The sequence below is a fragment of the Myotis davidii genome, unplaced genomic scaffold (assembly GCF_000327345.1).
Source record: "Myotis davidii unplaced genomic scaffold, ASM32734v1 scaffold539, whole genome shotgun sequence".
NCBI classification, from domain to species: Eukaryota; Metazoa; Chordata; class Mammalia; order Chiroptera; family Vespertilionidae; genus Myotis; species Myotis davidii.
The window spans coordinates 2,323,363-2,331,928 of record NW_006290028.1 but is presented as its reverse complement, the minus strand read 5'-3'; the positions used below and the strand labels follow the sequence as shown (position 1 = coordinate 2,331,928).

The window sequence follows — 8,566 nt, the reverse complement described above, 5'->3', positions numbered from 1 at the left end:
TCTTCTCTTTGGCATTTCATATCTGTTACTTATTTATTTGTCAAAATTTAAACTATACATTGAGAAAGGGCAAAACTTACTGTATAGAAATTATACCTCGCCCTAACTGGTTTGGCTCAGTGGATAGAGCATCGGCCTGCGGACTGAAACGTCCCAGGTTGAATTCCGGTCAAGGGCATGTGCCTTGGCACATCCCTAGTAGGAGGTGTGCAGAAAGCAGCTGATTGATGTTTCTTTCTCATCAATGTTTCTCTCTCTCCTTCCCTCTCTCTTCCTCTCTGTAAAAAATCAATAAAATATATTTTTTTAAGAAAGGGAATTAATTAGCAGAGATACTTTAATATTGCTATTAGCCCTTTCTATATAATAGAAATGTGAGAGATGAAAGGAAATTAGTAAAATGTATATCAAAATAATCTATAAATTTATTAATAAATAAACAGTAACAAAAGGATATACCAAAAAGAGAGGCATGATATAAAAACAAAAACATAATATAAAAACAATAGTGATGCAAACAATGACTGATAAAGTGATTAAACTTATCCTAATATCTCCCTGTACACCACATTAAGAGTGAAAACATTTTCAGAGTGCTTGACTAATTTCCCTTATGCTGAAGTATTTATAACTTTAACTTTAACATGCTCTTCAAACTTGAGATAAAGCAACATATAACTGACCATGTGCAAAAACAGATTCAGGTAGGAATATGCCTACTCTGTCTAGAGTTTGTCCTTGTGATTTGTTAATAGTCATCACAAATGCTGGCATCATGGAAAACTGTCATTGAATCAATTTAAATGGGAGGCAAGTGTCAGATGGGGACAAATCAATTCTTGGAATCAGAACAACCTCTCCCTCTGCAGATCCTGTTAATTCTTCAGCTTCAATAATGTTAGGTTGTAATCTTTTGATAATAAATCTGGTACCATTATAAACACCCCATTTACTATTAAGATTTCTCAATAGCATGATGATTGCATTACTTTTTTGGAAATAATTAATTTTAACTTATGACATGGCTTTCCCAAAGGAGTAATACTATTAAGAAATTTGATGGGAAAATTTTCCTTTTCAGCATTATCTGTGGAATCAATGGAATCAACACTCACATATGTGTGAAAATCTCCATCAAGTATATCCAAAATTTCTTCATTTAATTTTTGAACATGCTCATTTTTTGGACAAAGAATTGCACGTTTAGATATATTTTTAATATTATCTACAGATACAGTATTTCCAAAGGTAGCTTCAATAATAGATCCATTTATATGTAATTATATATGTGTTTTCTGATGGTCTTAGGCGACCCTTGTGAAAGGGTCATTCGACCCCCAAAGGGGTCGCGACCCACAGGTTGAGAAAGCTTCATTTAGTGGAATGGGTAATTTATATTGGGAATGAAAGGTTCTTCCACCGAGAAGTAAATTTGCAGCAATTCCTGTAGATACTCTGGGTAAAACAGTACTACCATGACCTCTAATATAATGTATTAAAACTTTATAAAGATATGCCTCCACACTCTGAGGGCTGGTTCCTGCCTCAAACCTCTCCCTTAATGAAAACAGCTCAGGGAGGGTGCAGCTGTTTCTAAGAGGACCCAGGACCCAGTGTGGCCATGCTCTGAGGGTGGGTTCCTGCCTGAAACCTCACCACCCTCGTGGGAAACAGCTCTGGGAGGGGGCAGCCATTTCTAAGATGACCCCTGCAGGACTGACTTCCTTCTAGTTGGTCAAGCCTAGGTCGTGACGTTACACCCAGGGTTTTTATATAAATAGATAACCAGGTTATTATAACAGCATCAATTGCTATTGAAAAATCCAATCAAAATATGATTTTCTTTTCATTATATGTAAGGTGTCATTTCTCTTTTTTTATTATTCTCTCTTTTTAATTGATATGTAAATCATTTGACAGTTTTGTGATTTATCAGGCATACTTCCTAATATCACCAATGTCTAGCAAACTTAAAGCATTTTCTTTTTTCCTAGATCTACAGAGAATTTTTTTCTTTTACTGTAATGTCTAGTAATTTTAATAGAATATGTCTTGCATTTGGTTGTTTTGGAGTTGTGTTCTATCTACAGTATGCTTGATGAATTAATGTCACCAACTGTGCTTTTTTACTTCAGGAATTTTTTATTGAATTACAGTTTCTAGTATTTGTTCTGTTTTCTTCTGGTTTCAGGTTCTGCTATTATACATTGTTGGCTCTCCTTTGCCTATATTCAACATTCATCACATTTTATCCAATCCTTTTTATGTCTTTTCTCATTAGGACACATTATCACTTAGTTTTCTTTAAAATGTTGTCCAGTAAATTTTGATTCAGCTATATAATTTATACATTACTAGAGACCCAGTGCATGAATTTGTGCATGGGTGGGGTTCCTTGGTCTGGCCAGCAATCAGGGACGATTAGGGCCATCTCACACAGTTCTGAGTAGGGCTGATCGGGGCTTACTGGCTGGGGCGAGGGATGGAGAGAGGGACCATGGGACATTGGCCGTTGGCCAGGGGGAGGGTCTGCATAACATTGGCTGGAAGCTGTTGGGGAGGGACCTCAGGAGGTTGACCAGCCAGTCCCAATTGGGGGGGAGATCAGAGCAGGCCAGCTGTGGGAGGGACCGGCACAGGGGGGAGGTATCATGGGAGGTTGGCCGGCCACGGGATGGGACTGTGTGAGGTTGGCTGGCCATGGGAGGTTGGCTGTGGAAGTGCACTGACCATCAGGGGGCAGCTCCTGCATTGAACATCTGCCCCCTGGTGGTCAGTGTGTGTCATAGCGACTGGTCGACTGGTTGTTCCGGTCGTTCGGCTGTAACAGTCACTTAGGCTTTTATATATACAGAGATTATGTGAGAAATAGTTAGGTTTATAAGCTAGTCTGCACCTGACATTTTCTTATTCCCTTTAGGGTGTCATTTTTATAAATAAGATAGATTTGTGTATTATTTAAAAGATGGTTTTTAAATTTCAAAAAAAATGTTCAATTAAATCTCAGTGTTATCAGAGAGTATGGCTTGCATAATAGTTATTATTTAAAGTTTTGGAGTTTAAATTACATTATATGCTCATTGTTTATTAGTGTTTCATTTATGCTTTGAAAGAATGAGATGTCATCATTAGGTATTGCAGTTCTTTATTTCTTGTATTTTGTTTATTGTGTTACTTAGTATTATCTAACTATATCAGTTTTTATATAATTATTATTTGGTTATAACTTTTTTTCCTAGATTTTTATGATTAAACTTCTCTAGGCTTCCTTTTTAATTAGCTCTCATATACATGATATATTGCTAACTTTTAAAAATCTACTCTTTAGGTTTAAATGGAGTGCTTAGTCTATTTAAATTTATTGTGATTATAAAAATATTTAGGTTTACTCTGCCACCTCGCTTTATTTTTCTGTTTGTTTCAACTTCTGTCTCTTGTTGCTTATCATTATTTGTGTTCTCTTTGAAACAGATTGAATTTTTTTCAGTACACATTTTTCTTCAATTTGTTCAAATAATTCCATTCAAACTGAATTATGTTAGAGATGCCATTAGACGTTTTGCTATTTAAAATTAGTATTAAAAAATCTAAATTAATTGGTATACTGAATTTTTTACAATGATAATAGGACACCATGACATTGTAATTTTACCCATAATTTCGTAATTTACATTCTTTACTACTCTATTCATTAGTTTTTACCTGACCTGAAAGTTTTAACAACTAAAAATAAATATTAGTGTAAGTACAACTTATAAAATATTTATTTAGGTATTACAGAGATATTTTACCTATACATCAATGTCATTAGTCTAAAAAATAATTTGAAACTATTTCAAGATGATAATATTTAATATTAATGAAATTAAATTTCTCCTCTAAGTCTAAGTTTGCACATATTGTGCTAGCTGCCTCTTCCAGAATCTCATCTATTCACATGATAATTGGTAATATATTTTATAGTGTTGTTAAGATATATCTACTATAAACTTTATTTAGGGCCATTTTTTAACTTCATGTCAGATTAGCATATAATAATTTATTTACTATTTTCAACTTCCTATTTTTGCTAAAGCATGCAGTGCTGCTGAAAATTATTCTATATCTTTTTGTACAGCTGTTAGGGATTTCTCTAAGCCATATACCTACATGTAAAATTTAAAAATTAAAAACTATTTTAATTTTCTTTTTTTATTACATTTATTGAGGCGGCATTGGTTAATAAATTTTTAGGTTTCAAGTATGCAATTCTATGATACATCACCTGTATATTGCATTGTGTATCCACCATCCAAAGTCAAATCTTCTTCTGTCACCATATACTTCCCTCTGGCAATTATCATACTGTATTTAATACAGTTGAAGACCTAGTTTCTTGTTTTGTAAGACTGTAAAGACCCAGATCTCTTGCTTAGAGAGATCTGTATGCCTGTCTACATCTAATTCTTGCCAAATTATTAGCTTTTGATCACCACTCTGATGTTAAGTTTCCTCCTTTATTTTATTTCAAAGGATTTCATCTATGTCTGCTATATAATTACAATTATTTCTTAAATTTAATATTCTTAAGTGTTTTATTTTTGATGTTATTTTTGGTGCTTTTGGATGTATTTGGATGAAGGTGAGTGTTGTTGGAGGAAGGAGTGTTTCATATTGCTAGATATAGAAGTGTGCTTTTCTATTTTAGTAGTTTAAAAATTATATTCAAAATGCAATGAATGCTCATACAAGTCAAATAATACACATTGATAAAAAACAAAAACTTATTTTCTTTTTTTGTCTCTTCTCAGTTCTATTCAGATAACAAAGTTAAAGATAAGTTTTAAATTATCTCCCCATTTATTTTATATGAACATATACATATCTATACATGTATATACCATAGAGAATATTTTATTTTTATATGAACATGTTGTCACATCATAAGCATTTCATACTTTATTTTGTTTAATTAACATAAATGACATTTATCATAGAACAAATGAACCATAAGGTGTTAAAGAAATGAAATTTTATTGAAAGTAGTTCCAAGCAATGTGAGAATCTGGCTGATACCTAGAATTCAACAAAGAATATGGAAGTAGACTATCTCTGAAATGCCACTCAGTTTGATGTTTTTATCTGCATTTGTAATTATCTAAGGGAAGGAATCGCATCATTGATAAATAAACCAGAGTACTTTAAAATAAGACAGATATAACTCCCCATCCCCCCAGAGTACCCACATTATCTGTTTAGGAAAAGTTTCTTCATCCAAAAATGTGGTAATAAAATTAAGATGGTTATAGTAGACATGCTTATAAATGTTTCTGGTAAAATACGCATCATGCAAACCTTTTTCATTGAGAACTGGGAACCTGAAAGAAAAAGAAAGGAGATATAACAATTAGGAATCTAGGGTATGTTAAAGGGGACATGTTGGCCCTGGCCGGCTTGGCTCAGTGGATAGAGCCTCAGCGTGCGGACTGAGGGTCCCAGGTTCCATTTTGTCCAAGGGCTCAAGCCTGGCTTGTAGGCTCGACCCCCAGTAGGGGGTATGCAGAGGGCAGCCGATCAATGATTCTCTCTCATCATTGATGTTTCTAAGAAATTTCTCTCTCCTTCTCCCTTCCTCTCTGAAACCAATAAAAAAATATATATCTATTTTAAAGGGTCATTTTGTGGAGGTGGGGTTGCCCTCATATCTTTAAATTCTTGTTGACCTTTGGTTTTAGTTTTATATGGGGTATTTAGAAGTTAGAATCAGTTTTCAGGAAAGGCAAGACACAGAAATATATGGCAAAGTTTAGTATTGAGTGATTTTTTTAGTAAACTTAATATATGGCTGGGATTAGACATCATTCCCTGTACAGAGATATATTGAAAGATGTAGGGCAAATCCCAGCAGTAGCTTTAATCATTTTAAAGCTAAGAAAAAAGAACGCCATTGGAGTCCAGCAATAACACAGAGAATAAGGACTTCAAAAATCAAGTATTCTAGCTGAAGAGAGAAATTTCTTTAATTTATTTTATCCTTTAATTTGGCTGTCAAATATTTGTTCAAATACTTCCAAGAATGGTAAACTCATTACCATCTTGAGTCAGATTGATTTCTGACCAAAGAACTCTGAGTGTTAGAATTTTATTTCTAGTGTGTGTTAAAGACTGCATCCATGTAAAGTGTTAAATTATTTGGCTTCCAAACAAGTAAAAGTTTATAATTTTGGAGAAAAAAAAGACAACTTTTTGAGCAGAGAACTTACTCAAAAGACAGTTCCCCACATCCTTCAGCCAAGTTTCATTAGTAGTTTGGGGACTCATAGATTACATTTTTATTAGAGGATGTCTAGGATATAAATCAGTGCAAGGCATGAAGTGACTGTTAGCATAAGAGTTTAGTGTATATTAATGGTAAAATAGGTGATTTTCATGTTTTTTAACTTTTGCATTAAAAGAATATTTTTGTACAAAGATTCCTAATAAAGTCAGAACACTTATTCTGATTAGTCATGTGAGGGGATAGCTTTAATTGATAAAAGAGTTTCAGAATTACTATAGTAATTGAGTGAGAAAGTCCAGAACCAAAAACAAGCTCTTAATACAATCTAGGAGAAACCTGGTAGAAGTTTCCATTCAGAGGGAGAATCACATGGTAGGATGTGGGGAAAATAGCTTTCTGAAACAGTGTAAGCAAAAATATTCACCGAAATCCAGTCATGGACTTTTCTTTCTATACCGTGATAAAGTCCTAGCCTTGTTGATGCTTAATTTGATTCAAGATTCAGGAGACCTTGGTATTTATAAACATTTCCTTAAACATGGTAACATAACTTCTTTCAGGTTATGATGTAATCATTTTTATTTAACCTAGTAGAGGCCTGATGCATGAAATTCATGCAAGAGTAGGCCTTCCTTCCCCTGGCTATCAGCACCAAATTCCCGCTGGCACCCAGAACCCGGGCTTCCCTTGCAGCCCCAGCTTCATCTGGAAGGTTGACTGGAAGGATGTCTGTTCTAATTAGCATATTATGTCTTTATTATTTATAGATAGACTAGAGGCCAGTGCACAAAAATTTGTGCACTCGTGGCGGGGAAGGGGGGTCTCTCAGCCCGGCCTGTACCCTCTCATAGTCTGGGACCCCTCAGGTGATGACTACCTGCTCCCTTAGGCAGTCAGTGTGTGTCATAGTGACCAGTCATTCCCAGTCATTCTGCTGTTAGGGTCAATTTTCATATTGCCCTTTTATTATATAGGATAGAGGTCTGGTGCATGGGTTGGGGCTGGCTGGTTTTCCCTGAAGGGTGTCCCGGGTCAGGGTGGGGGTCGCGCTTGGGTGCCTGGCCAGTATGGGTGAAGGGCTGATGGCTGTTTGCAGCTGGTCACACCCACTTCAGGGGGGGTCCCAACTGGGGTGCCTGACCAGCCTCGATGAGGGGCTGATGGCTGTTTTCAGGCTGGCCACACCCCCTTTAGGATGGGGGTCCCCACTGGGGTGCCTGGCCAGTCTGGGTGAGGGGCTGAGGGCTGTTTTCAGACTGGCCGGCGACTGAATCTCCAGCCACTCCTTTTTTACTTTTTTTTTTTTTATTCTGGGATTTATTTATCTTCTATAATTGAAACTTTGTTGCTGTCATTGGAGCTGAGAGCCGGCTCCTAGTTGCTCCAGCTCTGAGGCCATGGCCTGCTGAAAGCAGGTATCTGGGGTTTGTTTAGCTTCTATAACTGAAACTTTGTTGCTTTCGGAGCTCAAGATCCAGGAGACCTTGGTATTTATAAACATTTCCATAAACATGGTAACATAACTTCTTTCAGGTTATGATGTAATCATCTTTATTTAACCTAGTAGAGGCCTGATGCATGAAATTCATGCAAGAGTAGGCCTTCCTTCCCCTGGCTGTCGGCACCAGATTCCCTCTGGCACCTAGAACCCAGGCTTCCCTTGCAGCCCCAGCTTCATCTGGAAGGTTGTCTGGAAGGATGTCTGGTCTAATTAGCATATTATGCCTTTATTTATAGACTAGAGGCCCGGTGCACAACAATTTGTGCACTCGGGGGTGGGGGATCCCTCAGCCAAGCCTATGCCCTCTCACAGTCTGGGACCCCTCAGGGGATGACCACGTGCTCCCTTGGGCCTGGTCCCTGGGGGATTAGGCCTAAGATGGCCATCAGACATCCTTATAGCAGCCTGGCAGCTCTTAGGTGATGTCCACTTGCCAGGGGGGAGCAGGCCTAAGCTGCAGTTGGACATCCTTAGCACTGCTGAGGAGGCAGGAGAGGCCCCACCACCACCGCTGTGCTGGCAGCCATCAGCCTGGCTTGTGGCTGAGCAGAGCTCCCCCATGTGGGAGCACACTGCCCACCAGAGGGCAGCTCTTGCATTGAGCATCTGCTCCCTGGTGGTCAGTGTGTGTTATCGTGACCAGTCATTCCCAGTCTTTCTGCTGTTAGGGTCAGTTTGCATATTAACCTTTTACTATATAGGATAGAGACCTGGTGCACGGGTGGGTGCCGGCCGGTTTGCCCTAAAGGGTGTCCCAGATCTGGGTGGGGGTCCTGCTGGGGGGCCTGGCCAGCCTGGGGAAGGGG

The 8,566-nt window shown here is 37.6% G+C and overlaps 1 long non-coding RNA gene across 1 annotated transcript in view; it reads right to left on the bottom strand.

The window, feature by feature from the left end:
• Nucleotides 1–4,989: 4,989 nt before the first annotated feature.
• The window catches only part of LOC107182927, a 15,114-nt gene continuing 11,537 nt past the window's right edge, over nt 4,990–8,566 (bottom strand). The window contains exon 2 of the long non-coding RNA XR_001513688.1: nt 4,990–5,357. This is a non-coding gene — a long non-coding RNA (uncharacterized LOC107182927). The remainder of the gene's footprint in view (nt 5,358–8,566) is intronic.